Source organism: Pteropus medius, unplaced genomic scaffold (genome assembly GCF_902729225.1).
Source record: "Pteropus medius unplaced genomic scaffold, Ma_sr-lr_union100, whole genome shotgun sequence".
NCBI classification, from domain to species: domain Eukaryota; kingdom Metazoa; phylum Chordata; class Mammalia; order Chiroptera; family Pteropodidae; genus Pteropus; species Pteropus medius.
In genome coordinates, this window is record NW_024340696.1 from 6,441,729 (window position 1) to 6,458,327 (window position 16,599).

General features: G+C 34.3%; 1 protein-coding gene across 5 annotated transcripts in view; it reads left to right on the top strand.

Annotated features, from left to right (window-relative positions):
• Positions 1-16,599, top strand: part of METTL15 (methyltransferase 15, mitochondrial 12S rRNA N4-cytidine) — a 150,950-nt gene that overhangs the window by 18,821 nt on the left and 115,530 nt on the right. The gene's annotated exons all lie outside the window — the stretch shown is intronic.

Here is a 16,599-nt window from a genome sequence, read left to right on the forward strand (position 1 = left end):
CTGAAGATGTAACCATAAAAATTAAAATGTTTTTTGTTCATAGATAATTTAATCAATAAATATTTATTGACCACCCACTGGGTATATCTCAGTCCAAAATACTACAGACTGTGTAGTTTATAAACAACATAAATTTATTTCTTACAGTTCTTGAGATTGTAAGACCAGGATCATGATGCCAGCATGGCCAATGATCTTCCTGGATAGGAGGTGCTAGGGATCTCTAGAGCCTCTTTAATAAGGCACTGGTCCCTTTCATGAGGGCTTCCTCCTTCCAAAGGCTCACCTCCTAACACTGTCATCTTTGGTCATCAGGATTTCAATATATGACTTTAGGGAGGACACAAGCATTCAGACCTTTTCAGGGTACGAATTTTTCTTCTGTTTGAGGAACCAAAAAAGAATATGATCTGTTACCCACCAAAAATAGCTTAAGAATTTCCTAAAGAAGGTAAGGGATTATAGGGTAGGAAACTATGTTAATACTGTTAACAGAACTAATAGTAAATGATACATCAAAGGTAATATATTTTATGAATGCTCATTTTTGCTGAAACAGGAGCAACTCTAATTTATTTAATAATATATAATTATATTCATAAAGTAGAGCATTTTATACAAAAAGGCAGATATTCATTTGCATTATGATATGAAAAGCAAGATATTAATTTACATTTTAAATAGGAGTCGATACTGCATTCCTCTCTGGCTCATTATGTCAGTTTAGGATGTTAACTACAGTGTTGCAGGTCTCTGACACTTTTCACTGTACTTCCGTGATAATGGGAGAACAAGAATTAATGAGCTAAATGAGAAAACAGTAAGTCATTTTAATATTTATATTTGATTTTGCATTAGGGTAATTGCATATTACAGTTTGCACTTTAAGTGCCGTAACTGCTATTTCACCCCTTTTGTTTTGGTTTTTGGACAAAAAGTATTTAAAATCGTATCTTTCCAAAATATAAACTTACTTTAGAGTATATGAATCTAAATTAAACTTTTTTGAATTGACTTAAGGTAGTACTGTAATTTTGAATATCCATTCTTATTCTGTCCTATATAACAGTGATATTCTAAGTGCCTTAATTTCTCTCTTCTTTAAATCTCTTCATGGCTATATATTTCTGGGTACCTTTTTATTTTTTCTGCTGATAGTTATTTCTTAGTATGCCCAGTTCTAGCAAAGCCATCTTCACTAAATTTTCCAATACAGCTAATCTAAGCAAATTGGGAGTTTCTACGTGAAAGTAGATAGCACATTTATTAAGTCAGTAAACCTGGAATACTCATCCCCTAGATATCCACATGACTGGCTCCCTCACTTCAGGTTTTTATTCAAATGACACCTTTTCAGAAACACCTTCCCTGGCCACCCTATCTAAAATTCCAACTACCATCCCCCAATAGTTGCTATCCCTCTTCCTTGCTTTTTTTCTTTCTCCTTAGTAGTTATCACTAACATGCTATGTATTTCATTTTCATCTTGCTTCTTAACTGTCGATTACGCTCCTCCCCCATGCCCTTCCGTCATGGCACCCTAGAATATAAACTACATGAATGCTTGGATGTTTATCTGTTTTTTACAACTGCCTCTTCAATGTTGAAGTCTGCCATATAGAAGGTACTCCATAAATATTTATTGAAATAATTACTGAACGAAGGAATGAAAAGAGAGGTACTGGTAAGAGAGACGTTAAGTGGATAAATGTGGCAAGGGATTGAGTGAAGAGAAGAAAGGATAGGGAGAAGTGAAAAAATGGCAGTGAGCTCTTAGGTCTGAGTTTCAGTGTGAAAATGAGATCACTGCCTCATTTATTCAGTAAATATCTATTGAGCTTCTACTATATAACAGGCGCATTGCTCTTGGTGCTGGGGATACAATGTGGAGCAAAATTGGGCATAATCTTAGCTCCTAAGGAGCTTAAAATTTAGTGGGGGAGACAGGCATTTATCAAGTAATTATCCAAGAGAATGTGAAATTTCCACTGCTGTGAAAGAGAATGTAGGGTGCTATGAGATCACTTAACAGGTGGATTTAAACTGGTCAAGGAGGTCTGGGAAGGCTTCTCTGACCAAAAGCCAAGAATTTCAAGACTTAAATAGGTTAAGAGCAAAGAACACTTCAGAGAGAAGAGAGAACCTGTGTAAAGGTTATATGTTGGGCGGGAGCATGGTAAGAATGAATCAAGGATTGTAAGCAAGCCACTGACTGAGCTGGAAATGCCAAGGGGAGGTGGTGAAAGATGAAGTTGAATAGTGAGGTGGAGGTCAGAGATGATTAGGTCCGCTTTTTAAAAGATTATTCTGTCTACACTATTGAGAATGGATTGGTCCAGACAATCACTAGGCTCTTATCCAGACAAAAGGTAATGAATCGTGATAGTTGTGGAGTTGGAGAGGAATGGACAGGTTTGTAAGATATTTTGGAGGTAAAAAGCATAGGACAGAGCCAACATTTATTAAACATCATATTTATGTCAGACACTAGGTTAGGTACTGGGAATACAAAAAAGAAACAGCAGTAGAAGAGCTCTCATGAATAAAGCATTCTTTTATAGAGATATGGTATGGATAGATTGTTTTGAGATGATAGAGGAGATTTAGGCTAATATGAATCTTCAGAAGTAAGGAGGAATTTTTTAAGTGGATAGGGAGAGGAGGAGAGTTCTAGGACCAGAGAACTTTGTGCAAAGGCAAAAAGACACTAGAAAGCAACATTTGCTCAAATTCAGAAAAGGAAGCCATGTGTAAGGTATGCTAAGAATGTGAGACTTTATCCTGTTGGAGATGGGGAACCTTGATACTTTCCTCTCTCATTTGGCATCGAATCTCTGGAATTGAAGCTCATTTAGAGCTAGAGTGGAAAGATGGACAGTTGGGTTTGAAGAGGTTGGGCTTTCACTTGAAATGGCCACTAATGGAAATGAGGCAGGAATGAGATATTGAAGATTTAATGTACCACACAGGTGATATTTAAACCCTTGAGAATAGATATGATTGTCAAGGCAGAAAGGAGGAAACCTTGGATAACACATTGAATATCAAAACTGTAAAAAAAGCCTGGGAGATAGAAAAAGAGTGGATAAGAAAAGTTGGTAGATATGTAAAGAAAGTAGGAATGTGAATGGCTGCCTAGTTTCATCTACTTCATTACTTTGGGCTCATTGGCCCAGGACTTGAAGGAAAGGTTGTTTTCTGGCTCTGTGAATAACTCAAGTAAAAGTTAAAATGATTCATACTAATACCTTCAACAACTAGGCTTTTCTTACTTGTATTTAAGATTTACTCTTCCTTTGCGATAATTAATATTTCATCCAAATTCCACAATACCTACTTGATAGTCCACAGTATATGCAGTATTGTATTTCACCTAGAATTCTAAATCTTGTAACTTCAATTTATTGGAAAACTTTTCATTGCTATTTTATGTAGAATAAATATTACTAGATAGGTCTAACTAAGCAAATGGATACTATTATTACTACTATTCTGACAGATTTATTTACAAAAATAAATACTAAAGAAATTGCCCAGACAGTTCAAAGTTCGCCATCTTGGAACATGCAGTTATCCATCTCTGGTCCATTATTTGAATTTTGTTTATTTCTTTTCATGTGTTTATAGCTTCAGTGCCTTTGGCTAATACTCAATCTATTTGTTGGCTTATTACTTTTTAGAGACTGGACTCCGTTTGGTATAAATTAAGGGACAGGGAACACCACTTAAGTTGTGAATGTGATTTCTTAATTTTATCTTTCCTGACCTTCTTGATGAGTTATAATGTTCATAGGTAGTGGAGAAGATGGAAGGATCCTTTTATGCATGAGCTACCATTGAATGCTCCATGGCAACTGTCTTAACCAAGTCAGAAACTTTGTTTCTGTATTCATTTATTGATGGTACTAATTGATTGGGTTAAAAAAATTAGCAGTAGACAATCAACCAGGAAAAATAGTATAATTTCTAGATGAGTACATGTTATAATTAGGTACTCGTAATCTCTAAAAATATTTAAAATAATAATTTAGCTTAAATCTACATCATGCTCAAAATTCCAAGTAGAGTTCGTATGATGTTTAAGAGAGGCATTCAGGGAATGTGGTTTTTGCGACTGTATTTTCACTTCCCCAAAATCAACATAAAATGTGTATGCTTGCTATAGACATTTATTTTCAAGATTCTTAAAAATCGCACATGTTATATTTTGTATAGTATTCTCTCAAATAATATCAGTGATAAAGGTAGAAACAAATTATTTTTTGCAATGGACATTTTATATAAATCTTTGGTTGTGTGTTTATTTTTTTTAGTTTCTAATGTTTTAAATGTTTTAAAGTTCAAAAGTGAGCAGAAACCATGCATTCACTGTTTTTCTCTTTGCTAAATTCACAGATATGTGATTTCCTATAAAAATGTGAGTGGGGAAACTAAATTCTCTGAAATGAGTTTTCTGATCATTCAGACTTTATAGGTAAGGCTTTATTATGTAGTTATCTTAGATGATTCGAGAACCATCAACAGAATTTTTTAGACTATAATTTAAAATACTAATAGTGTTTTAGGAGAGTAGAAAAACATTAAATTGATTATACTACATCAGTTAGCCTTTGACGGTTTTCCTTTTTGCTATGTTAATTTATTCTTCTGACTTAGAAATGAGAGCTCTTTTAAATGCTGTTCATTTACACAGTGGGTCAGTAGACTTTAGGACAACATGTCTATGAATAGATGTGGTTATTTTGAACATTTGAAATTGCTTAGATTTTCTCCAGTTTTCATATTTTATATGGTGATTTTGTTAGGTTGCACAGGAAAGTCACACTCATATACTTTAATGTTTGTTTTTATAAGTTTTTCTTTCTGACATCATGACTGGTGAGAAATCAAGTCATAGCAAATTACTTCGGTTCTTTTGTATGCTCTAAAAGAATTTTTTAAAAAATCTAATATGTGTCTTCCGAATGTTTTTTATGTGTCTGGCACTGTGCTGTGTGTGATCTAGGCATTACCAAAATAGTAGGTGAATAAAGGTGGAGGGGATAATCAATACCTAGAAGATTTTATTTTTTAATTACGGGCTTTTTTTATTTGGGGAATACAGTACAGTTGACCCTTGAACAATGAGAGTTTGAAACTTGCAGGTCTAATCATATACAGAAGTTCCCAGTGCAAACCCATCTTATTCAGGGGTCAACTACATGACTGTGAATTCATGTATGTGGAGGGCCACCTGTAAAGTTATTCTCAGATTTTTAACTTCATCTGAAGTCGACCTATCTACCCTCTCCTGTTCAACGGCTAATTGTATTATGAAGACACTGAATAAGTTTAAGTCTAGAATTGGTAGACAGAGCCTAGGTGTGAATTAACTTGGAAAGTCATGGGAAAAGAAGAGTGGGCTTTCTCTCATTTAAGGAGCACACCACCTTGGCAACCATGTGTTAGGTGATATGTGTGGGGATGGATTTAAAATTCTCCTAGGGTTTATAATTCAGCAGGTGAGAAAAAATCTATAAGTAGATGACAATAATAGTAATACTAGTTGAAAAGATAAGTGTTATAAGAAAGGCATACTATTTTAATTGGAAGAGGGAACAATGATATTAAATGAGGATCTTCAGAAAATATACTAGTAGAGAAATGGCATTTGAGAAAGGCTTGGAAAAAAAATGATTATGCTTTTTGGGGACCTGAGTGTTTATTTGTTTAATGGCAGTTTACAATGTCATGAGGTATAATTGAAACTGTCATCTCACCTGTATTGCTCCTAAGTAATTGTGTGACCTTAGAAATGTCACTTGATTGTCTAAGACTCCATTCCTAAAATAGAAAATGAAGATTTTGGAACAATGTCCTCTTTAGTGGCTGTTACAGACTATAATAGATTATTTGTAATTGTCAGAGTTGACTATAAATGGGCTGGTCATCAGTGGTAAATAGTGGTTCTGTTTACCTTTCCAGAACCACTCTCTATGCTTCTCCACCCTATGTGTGTCTTGGGAAGCTGACCGTTACCATCTACATCATCTGGCTCCCCTGCCCTTTGGCTTCTGGTTGGATTATACCAGTTGGAGACACCAGCTAGAGATCAGAGGGTTGAAGAGAAAGTGAAGTCATGGTACTTCTTACTCTGGCGTCCTCCCTTGTTTTGCCTTGAATTGCCTGCTTTCCTCTCTCAAAAAGCCATAGGTCCCGTTGGGAAGCCTTCTCTATGTAATTAACCCTGTCTAGATTCTAGTAATCACTTACTCCTCTCGCCTCTCAGACTTAGTGATGGTAATATCTCTTGCTGTTGCTAGACCCCCAGGAACCATTCACTATCCCCTGTTCTCTATCCCGTAAACTCTGTCCACATCTTTGTAAATAGTTTCTTAATTAAACTATCATTCTCAAATTACCAAGTTTCAGTGTGCCAACTTTTTTTCTGCCAGAGCTGACTGGACACTTTCTATTGGAATGACTTGAGACCAATCTCTATATCTTAAGGACTTGAAAAATGAGCAGTTGTGGTGGATTGGATGACGAGGGGAAAGCTTGACATTATTCTTCTTTTTGGGGAGTGAGAAAGCAGATGGAGAGTGGTTCTGCTACATGATATGGAGAATAATGGAGGAAGATCAGGTTTTGAGGAAGATATGAATTAAATGTTGGACTTGTGTATTTGAGGTGTAGCTAGGTTTTCCTGTCTAGAAGGCAGTTCACTGAAATAGTCTGAAGCAAGGAAGAGATGATTAGATTATAAATAATAATTTGAGGAGTCATCAAGAAGGAAGTATTGAAATTGTAAAGGGAATGAGGTCACTCAATAATTGCATGTAAAAAAAAAAATGTGCCCTGAAGATGGGAACCTAGAGGAAACTAATGTATTATGACTTTGGTAGAAGAAGATGACTGAGGAAGGAGAGAAGGAATGGTTAAAGAGGTATGCAGAGTGGCAGGACACTCTGGTCACTTGGAAGCCAAGGAAATAGAGTTTTAAAACCAAGGCCATCAACAATGGTAAATGTACCTAAGTTTCAGAAAGGTGGAGACTGGTAAATATTGTTTGGAGTTGATAGTTAAATGATTACCTTAAGCAGAGCAGTTTCAATGGAATAATGGTTCATTGGCTGTCAGATTGCTATATGGAAGGGAAAGAAAGAGCAAGTGTAAATTGATATGAAAAAAAATAGATGAATAAAGGAGGAGAGTGTATGGATAGTAGGATGTCAGTGGAGGATTTCATGTGTGTGCGTATGTATATATGTGGATGAGTAGGAGGGTAGGTAGGTGAATAGATATTTAACTATTTTTGTGAGTGTAGAGTAGGCCAGAGTAGAAATTTGAAGATACAGAAGAGGGAATGTCTGATAAAGCCAGAGAGTCTTGGTTCAAGAGCAGATGTACAAGATTGGCCTTGAGTATAGGAGAGTCATTTCATCCTTTGGAACTTGAAGTGAGGATGGGCTTGATTGGAGATAAGCTTGTAAGTAAGTGGTCAGAAAAATTGAGAGGAATCTAGCCAGAGATTCGTGATGAGATCAAAGATAATGTAAATCTGAGTGTTGCTTGAAGAGATTATTGAAGCATGGGTTCAAGGGGTATGTTGAAAATTTAGAATAATCATTGAGAAATGAGGCAGTATGGTGTAATGATTAAGAGCATGGGCTCTGGAACTCTGCCACTGATTAGCTGTGTGATCACAGGCAAGTTCGACTCTCTGTGCCTCCATTTTCATCTAAAAATGGAGATAATTATAGTTCCTACTTCATTGGAATATTTTGAGGTTTAATAAATGTTTACATGAAATTATGGCTGCTACATAGTACATACTCTATATATGATAGTTCTGATTTTTATTTTTACAATTGAAATATGAAGGATGAAGCAGCGAGCAAGTGGTATGGTTGGGGAGAGAGTGACAGAAAAAGAACATGAGGGGATGTGCATATGTGAGAATTGGAGTTAAAGACAGAGTATTTGAATTTAAATTTTCATTTAGAACATGTTGAGCTGATATCAGAAAAGGTCCAGCAACTGACTGTGAGAGGTGAAGGTCATTGGATTTGAGATGGATATATTGTCAAAATATCAGAGGTCTGTAATTATAAACAGAATAACTGAATGCAATATCTGTACATGCAGACTGACAGATGGTTATTATATTGACCATTTAAATATAACAAGTGGCATTACTGTGACTCTGTTTTCTTAATTGGAGAGCTATTTTTGGTAACATTTCTCTCAATTTACACAGTAGTTGCATTCTTAGAAAATTCATGTATATTAAGTCCTTGTCAAAAGCACCGTGATATGTAAAATGAAGTTCAGTTTCGGGCTTAGATATTTGTCTCTCCTCTCCTCCCCCCATTCATGAACTGTATGTCCTGTAGAATTTTACTTATTTTAGAGCACTGTGCTGTGCATTACAAGAAGGACATCTAGCATTCCTATACCTCACCCATTAAATGCTAGCAACATCCTCTGATTGTTATAGCATAAGCACATTCTCGAATTTCCCCCATTGAGCACCTCTGGGTTAAGGGAAAGAAGGTGCAAAGTAACATGAGGATTAGACCCAAGGAAAAAGACCCTGTTTTGCACAGTGACTTAGTACAATAGAGATAATGAAGAAGGGAATTAACTGGCAACAGAGTCAGGTAGAATCCTGATACAAAGTTTCAGTGTTCCAAGGTAGTAGTTTTCTTGCCATTTTAGCCTCTGGTCCTCATTAATTTCTTCCCCCAATCCACCCCTAGCCTAGATTATGTTAACACTTGGTGGTCTGGTATAGTAAAAATCCTTGTCTGGATTTGGTGAAGAGTAAATTTCAGCATAATTTCTCTTTAACTGCATAAGCATTTTCCTTCCTTTCTACTACACTCCAAGCATTCCTTTTCCATGTGAAGACAAATGCAAGTGTTTGCTTCTTCTATTTAAATATTTCTCTATTTTTTTCCCCTGCCATCAGTGAATGTTGCATAAAAATGTAATAATAAATTTCTGTGTTTTCTTGAAACGTGTCCAAATGCACTAAAATGCAGGGGGATCATTGCAGTTTCATCTTTTGTTGAAACTAATTAACTTAATAGATTTCACCTTTGTCCATGTTAATGGTTTTTGTTATTTTTGAAGAATCATCTTTGCTAGTTTACTTCTGGTGATCCTAATCGTTCACCAGTATTGCTTTTAAAACATTAATGTTTACAGTCTAGTGAAGTTGTGCTATTTTGATATTGTGCTTATTTTAAATTAGGTGACATTTGTAAAATGGAACAATATTTTTCATTTTACAGAAAAATTTAGGGTGATAAAAAAATGATTACTCAAAGAATTAAATGAGGTTTTTACGAGGTTTTAAGCTTCATTTGTAAAGTAAACCCCATTCTTGATAGTAAAGATTTAAAGTAGTTCCCGAGGTATACATGCTTTGTGAAATACATTTTTACTTCCGGTCTGTTCCTTGGAGGGAATGCCCATGCCTTGGAAATCATTATGATTAGCATTAATTATTATGGCTCTTGGGTATCCCTGCAGAGAAGTCAGAGTTGTAAAAATGAAATCTTTTTGTTTGCCCTATAAAGGTCATAGCAACAGACGTGGTCTTGAAATGGAACACAGTAATGGTCACAGCTGATTCAAATGGCACTATGTAATTATATCATGATTATATGCATGGGTGGCATCTTATGAAGTTACATTTCTTCCATATTAAAACATATTTCATTTTTATATGAGAAAAATTAGATATTTCATAAAATCCAATTTGTTCTTGTTCCTTAATCTTGATACATTACTTAGACCATGTTTTAAACTGGTAGAAAATAATTTGTTCTTGGTCTCCTTCTCATTTTATCTTAGGCCCTTTAATAATCTTGGAAATGAATCTATTAAATCAATTAACAAATTATTTCAGCTGCTTTTAAGTTCATGCTGTGGGGGAGGGGCTTCCCCATGAGATTTTCATAAACCATAACTGATTTTTTACTTACCCTAAAGTGAATTTTTTAATCATCTGTCTTTTGAAACTTCACTTTTTTATGGCATATGATACATTATTTGAGAATTATTTCTTCATCTTTTGATATGAAATATACTATTTTTTGTTTGTTTGCTTATTTGTTTGTTTTTGCCACCAAGGACAATTTCTCAAAAAGTTTTTTTAAACTTCATATTATAATCACAATATGCTTTATTTGAATAAAGTATCGAATTAATACTTATTCCAAAAAGCAGTATGATTTTGATATGATTAAAAGGAAGGTGTATTTTTTAACTTTCAGTTTTCATCTCTGAATTGGAAGTCCAGAGATCTACTGGAATAATGATGCATAAGGAAATTAATTGCAGCTTCTAAATCTTACAAAATAAAATGTTTTAGTGTGATACTTATTAAAATATATTATGTCATGAAGAAAAAAAAAATCCTTTTTTTCCCCTGGGAGTATTAAGAGTAATCTGATTTAAGAAAAATAACAAAAGGTATGTCAGTTTTGTAAGTTTTTTTTTTTCTTGGAATATTTAGAAAAATTGACAATGTCTCTTCGAATAGTTGTATTAGAAATAGTGGTTGTAGTTTTGAGAAACAGGTGTAGAATGCTTTAAAGAGGATGTTTTTGGAGTATGGCAAGAAATAGGTTGTTTTGGGGATGAGAGTTGTGACTCAGGTTAAGCACAAGACTTCAGGGTAATTTCAGGCTTATTATAGTCACTTCATTCTAGGTCCTGGAGTTAACAAACATACTGTGAAAGGCAGTCTACAAGATGATCGTGCTCTTTTGTAGTTCCTTCCCATAATTAATTGTGTTGATCGATGTAACCAATAAGATATTGCAGGCATGATGGTGTGTAACTTCTGAGGCTAGGTCAGAAAAGAAATTGCGACTTCTTTCTTGCTATCTCTTGGATTGCTTGCTCAGGGAGGCCAATTACCATGGCATCGGGATGCTTAAGCAGCCTATGAATAGTCAAACATAGGGTGGATTTGAGTCTTCCTGCCAAAACCCAGCACAAAGTGAGTGAGCCATCTTGGAAGCAGATAACCAGCCTCAAACAAGCCCTTCGGAGAAGTGCAGCCCTGGCTGACCCTGTGACTGCAACTTTGTGAGAAACCTCAAGGCAGAATCACCTGGTTAAACTGCTTTTGTATTCCTGACCTTTAGAAACTGTGAGCTAATAAATATTTATTGCTTTAAGCCCCTAAATTTAGGGTAATTTGTTATGCAATACAGAGATGTAATATACTCAAATGAAAGCAGTGTTTCAACTGTGATAATTGCCATAAATGAGAGGTATGCCCTGCAATGAAAGTGGCTAACAGATTTCTAATTTAGTATGGGTTTTGGGAAAGGCTTATTAGCTTAGATCTAAAGAATAGGAAGGAACATTCCTGATAGGAATAGTATATGAAAGCTGTTGTGGGGAAAAAACAGGGCACTTTTAAGAAACCTAAAGAAGACCAATGTGACTAAGTGTAGACAGCAAAGAAGAGACGGAAAGAGATGAAGGTAAAGAAATTAGAAAATGCTAGGCCCAAGGCCATAGGAAAGATTTTGGTCTTTATTTAATAGCAGTGGGAAACTACTGAAAAGTATTCAGCTGGGCATGAAGGCAGTAACTAGATTACATTTATTTTGTAGAGAATACTCAGATTGTCTTGTGGAGAACAGATTAGAGATGGTAGGCTGCAAGTGGGTTGTGCAAGGCATGGATGAAAGGAGACCAGTTAGAAAGCACTTTAATTTATCTAAAGAAATGTTGATAGTTTGGACTGGAGTTTGGCAGTTTAGATGGAGAGAGGTGGGCAGATTTGAGAGGTTTTGTATTTAAAATAGACAAAATGTGGTGAGGAGTTATAAGAGGTGAAGAGAGAGGGAGCTGTTACGGTAGGTGTTCGGCCTTGTCAGTGGATGGATAAAGACCTTTTTTTTAAAAAGGAAGATGGTATATTTTGTTCGGGACATATTTTTCATTACTTTTCAGACAGCCAAATTGGAGTTTCAAGAGTTAGATATATTGTTCAGGAGCTCAGAGGAGAGGTCTGAGCATGAAACAAAAATTTGTCAGATTTATTTCTCATGAAGTCATAACCTATGTAATACAGCCCTCAAAGGGTGTTGTGGTCAAAAGAACACAATCTGTTAAAACAACAATTATTTCAAAATAGTACAAGTCCTTTATGAATTTCTCAAAACTGAATGGAGCTCTTACTATAGCTAATACTTTCTAATATTGTTCTGGTTCCCCCTTCTCAACATCTGTCTTCATCAAATGCAGCTGCTCTTCCACCACTTTCTTCAAAACTGAAGAAGCTACTCCTCTACTTCCATCCAGGCTAACTTTTATTCTAACTTATCCTTCATCTTTGTTCTTTGCTCATCATTTAAATTGCTGTAACTTTTTTCTCCCTGTTTTGACAACATAGGGCCTTTCTTGCAGTGGAGGGTAGGGAAAGAAATGGAGCACAAAACCATTTGTTCTTTTGACGGCTTAGGGAGAGGAAAGTCAGGAAACACTTCTAGGAACAGTGACATATTAATGATTTTTGTCAAGCCACCGAGTTTTCATCATGTAAGTGAAAACTAAAGCCATAGGCTGAGATTATTTTGCCTTGTCATTCAGTAAATGAAAGAGTGTCCTGATCCTTAAGTACCTCCATTATTTAAAGATTGGGGTAAGGAAGATGAACTTAAAAGAAGACCGATTGGCATTTCTATTGCTTTTGAATGAAACCTCTGAGCTAACTCCTGCTTCAGGCTTCTTGGAAAGGCTTTTTGATATTTCATTTTTAGGCTATGTTCTTCTCCAGTAGATACTCAACCCTATTATATTTCTTATCATTGCTTTATTTATTTATTTAATTGTATGTGTCCTTCAGTACTCTAACCTTTGAGGGAATGGGGTCAAGTTAACCATTTTATCTTCACTAAGTACTCTCTTATCTTTTATGTAATGAGACACATTGAACACTTGTTTAATTAATTCAGGCAGTTATTCTCATTAGACTCATTAGATTTCATATATGTATATCAACCACATTTCCTGCTTGACTTACTGTCAAAATATATAGACCTATTCTTTAGCAAACAACATAAAATAGCCATACTTCAGATTCTTGTCTTAGATTATGACTTTGAACTCTCTATAAAAATTTTGGAGAAAATAAAATTTATGAAGAATTGCAGTGTACTTGGACCATATTATTTTCACATTCTTAGAAATGGTTTTATTGAATCATACTTCATTTTTATTCTATAGCTTATATTGAAGAATATTAAAAGTAACACAACTTTGAAACTCATGTGTTGACTCTAGAAAGAGAGGAGAAGGTAGTTTATTTTGATTTCTTTGTGAGGACTGATAGGAAATTATTTTTTTAAGGTGATTTGAACGACTAGGATTTGTGAGTATATACACGTGTTTAATATTTTTGCGGATATGGCCAATGATGCAACTGCACATGTTTCTCCTTTTGCAGTGGCTTCTAGGAGACTCAGATAAATTTTATGGTCTGCCTTTATTAAAGATAGACGTTTTATATCCTATGTTTTGAATAATAGTCTTACTACTGATTGATTTTAATTATACATTTTTATTTTTTCTATCTTTGTTGCTCCTTTATCCTCTTCCCATCCCTCTTCTTTACTTTTTTACATTCTGTACTAATTTATCTTTGTAAGTCATCTCAAATTTTCTTTGAATTATAGGGCATTAAGAAATTACATGTAGACATCTATAGCATAATAGACCTCTTATTGGCAATTTGTTTTGGGAACTGACTTGGTATTAACCCTGGCTTTTCTTATTGGATTCTCTTGGCTCTCCAGGATATTCAGACTGGCTGTGGCTGTGAAGCACCCCATCTCCTAGATTCTGTTTTCTGAATAAAGGATTTTCTTTGTTTTTCCTGCAGAGATTAGTCCTTTTAATTTTCTTTCCTCCGGTCCTTTACCCACTCTCCCAACTCAAAAGCATTTCTAAACTATTTTAAAAATAGTTGCCTATGTTATAGCTGTTACATTTAATAAATTAAATTAGGTAGATGTAAATTATAATAAAAGCAAGGAAAGTTAGTTACCTTTTTTTCTCTAATGTCTTGTAGTTTTTTTAAAAAAATAACTAAGACATCATGGTAATTCTAGAAAGGTCAGTAATCTTGGAACACACTAAGGATAAACTAAATTTGAAAAATATGAGTTCCATGGGCTAAATGTATATGATGATTTTAGGCTTTTGTTCATGTCTAAATTTTATTTAAGTGCTATTTAAGGAGTTAGGAAATATAGGATATTTACATATGATGAATAGGTGAATTTAATTAAAGATTTTAATATTGGTTATATTATTTATATCCTATATATAGTTTAAAAACAGCATTTTTTATAGACATATTTGCAAAACCGATTTTCAAATAATATATTTTCATTATTTTCTGAAATCAAACTTCTCAAGCTATTTCTGACTATTAAACCTTTCTGGAAAGTTGTTCCATATCCTTCCGGTCATCTAAATTTATCACAGGCCTTTAACTAAGAAGGTTGGTGAACCTTCTTTCCTTTTGATCTTGCATCCTGGTGGGTGCTTGGATATTTCTTCTGTAAAAAAAGTTTTGGTGGATGAGTCAGTGCACTGAGTCATAGGCAGCATGAAGCCTCTAGTGTTCTATACTAACTAATTGGAAACAGTTTCAAAATTAATTAAGGCATAGTTGTCAGCTCAGTGTTACTGATTGACATCCCACCAAAGTATTTTGTCTTTTGGCAGCTTGCTTAATTGTTCTTTGGTATTTAGGTTTTTGTTTTGCTTTAAGATTTTTTTTTTTTTAATCTGTTGAATAGACCTATAGTTACCATGTTGATTTTTTAAAAGCCCTTTCATGAATCCTGTGTCATTTGTGTTTAATTTTTCCCTTGCCTGATGCCTTCTTTGCCTTAAAAATTATTTAATACAATTCTTTTTCTTTTTAACTTGCTAATTTGTCAGTGCATGAGAGGAGTCTTTTATGCTCCATAGAAACTAGTTCATACAATAATAGTATATTGATTTGTCAAGTAAGAGCCTGCTCTTCAACTAAACACTGTATTTTATTTAATAAAAACAAATTATGTGGCTTGCTTAGATTCCTTTACATTGCATTAATTTGACCTTAATAAACTCATTAAAAATGACATGTTTTTGAAAGGTTCTGTTTCTTAATTATGTTGGTATTTATTTGAAAATACTTTCACTTGTATGAAGGATTTTTGTGAGGGGCAATTTATTAGGTGTTCTTCATGTTTTGGAAGATAAAATAAGAAATCAAGACCAGGAAGATATTTGTGCTGAAGAGATCAAATATGTCCTGGGAAAATAATAAAACACTAGGGTGCATTACTGAGGGGAAATAAAAAGGAAGAGAACTCACATATTAAGTGCTTACTAATTTTCAGACACTTTACATGTACTATTTCTTTAAATCCTCCCAGCATCTCTGTGAGATGGGAATTACTTACCTATAATAATAACTTGGAGCCCAGCAAGTTAATAACTTATAGAAAGTTCTCAACAATATTTGTATAACAAACTTATTAGGCAACCTATGGCTGTACTTTAGTGTGCCGTCTCATTCCAGATTTGGGCATTATGCCAAAGGAAAATTCAGGAAAAGTATTTGATCTAGTTATACAAAAGACAATAAATGGATTATATATCTTTTAATCATTCCTCATAAATTTTACTTTTGAAGTTATTTGATTGAAATTGAGACACATTGTATAATTGATGACATCAAAATTTAATTGGCAGCCATCTTTTTTTTCATGGTACATAAGATTAATGCTGCATCTTATAATCAGTATGATTTTAGATTTGTTGGAATACAATAGATAGTCTTTGTTCTTCTCCTTACAAATGTTTGAATACAAAGGCAACCATTTGATCTTGTGGTTTTTCAGTCATTTTCCCTTGAGTATATTGATGACACAGTCTTTTAAAAATTCTATAGTCAATTAAGTTTTAGGAACATAGCATAACCTATGTTATGGAGAATCTCATTGTACACTAGCATGTAAGGATTCTAGCAAAAAAAAAGATATTATTAACTTTGTTTAACCTGTTATACAAACTTATTTGACCAAAGAAGCGTCCCCTCCCCACTCATCCTGCCTTTTTTCTTATCTGTTTTTCAAAGAACATTGTGAATGTGCTTCAAGAACTTAATGGTTTGCTTATAACTTTCAGAAATGCTGGATTACACACTCTCTTATCTAAGAGTATCAATAGTTAGAGTCTGACCTTTTTGAGGTTTAACAGAGTTTTCTTTTTCAGCCTTCTTACCAAACCTAATTTTGTTTTTATTTTTATTTTTTGCTCATGGATTGGCCACATTGCATTGCCAATATCGTGTGTGTGCGCATGTGTGTGTTTTAATTTGAAACATATTAGCTGGGTGTTTGGAGTTTTAGTAGGATTCCAAGCAGCCATAAAATTCTTAGAAATATATAAATTACAAAGAAAAAAAATCCATTTTCTGGCATTTTATGACATCTAAAGGTCAGTAGGTTATGGGAGCCTCATTACCATATTTTGTGCTGATCTCTTCACATTTTTCATTTTCAAGGACTCACTAAAGAGTAAATC